The following is a 738-nucleotide window of genomic DNA, read 5'->3' as shown; positions in this document are numbered from 1 at the left end:
TCCCTCTCCCTTCCAAACTTCATCAGTTTTCTTATCTCAAATAGTAACCGTACTTCCCCCATAGGCTTATACTGTGCTTAGCAGGATGTCTGGTGTCCTAAAACAACGCTCAATCCCCTTAGGGTGGGAGGAGCAATCTATACTCAGGTGATGAACGATATTGTAATTTACTGACCACCTTCCACAAGCAACTGTATGCCAGAGACTTCACTTCTGCACGCGGCCTTAGGACAGATGATAGGTCACAAACTCCTTGGCATTGGGAGTTGACCTTTCAAAATAATCTAGTCAAGACCAGGTGTCTGTTGGAACCTAGTCCACTTTGGGGGGAGGGGGGAGGAGGGAGCGAAGGGAGAGAATATCAGGAAAGGCATTGATCCAAGCCTGCCGCTAGCAGGGGTTCAAGACATGTGTTAAATCGAAGGTTGAACCCAACGTTATTTTCCACCCTGTCTCGTGCAGACCCTCTCATCTGGAAGGTTGTACTACCTTCCCGTTCACTAGGCAGCAGGAAGGGGAAAGGTGCAGACCCCTTACCTGCAGCCCGCAGGTTACGCAGTCAGGGAATGGAGCCCGCCTGCCCGAGGACCGCCGCGACTCCGAGCTCCTCCCGACGGCGCCCTCCCGGGGCACACAGCCTCGCCCCGAGTCCGATCCCTATTTAGAATTCTGCCGCAATCCTCTCCCTAGGTTTCTGGCTACAAATTCTGGACACGATTCAGCCGCGGAGAGAACCGG

General features: G+C 53.1%; 1 protein-coding gene across 1 annotated transcript in view; it reads right to left on the bottom strand.

Moving 5' to 3' along the window:
• ACLY (ATP citrate lyase) overlaps nucleotides 1-721 on the bottom strand; it is a 49,210-nt gene extending 48,489 nt beyond the window's left edge. Inside the window, exon 1 of the mRNA XM_006776648.2 lies at nucleotides 536-721. The gene's annotated coding sequence lies outside the window, so the exon portion shown is untranslated. The remainder of the gene's footprint in view (nucleotides 1-535) is intronic.
• Nucleotides 722-738: the final 17 nt, after the last annotated feature.

The sequence above is a fragment of the Myotis davidii genome, unplaced genomic scaffold (genome assembly GCF_000327345.1).
Source record: "Myotis davidii unplaced genomic scaffold, ASM32734v1 scaffold69, whole genome shotgun sequence".
NCBI classification, from domain to species: Eukaryota; Metazoa; Chordata; class Mammalia; order Chiroptera; family Vespertilionidae; genus Myotis; species Myotis davidii.
The sequence above is the reverse complement of the archived record's forward strand: the minus strand, read 5'-3'. Positions and strand labels throughout refer to the sequence as shown.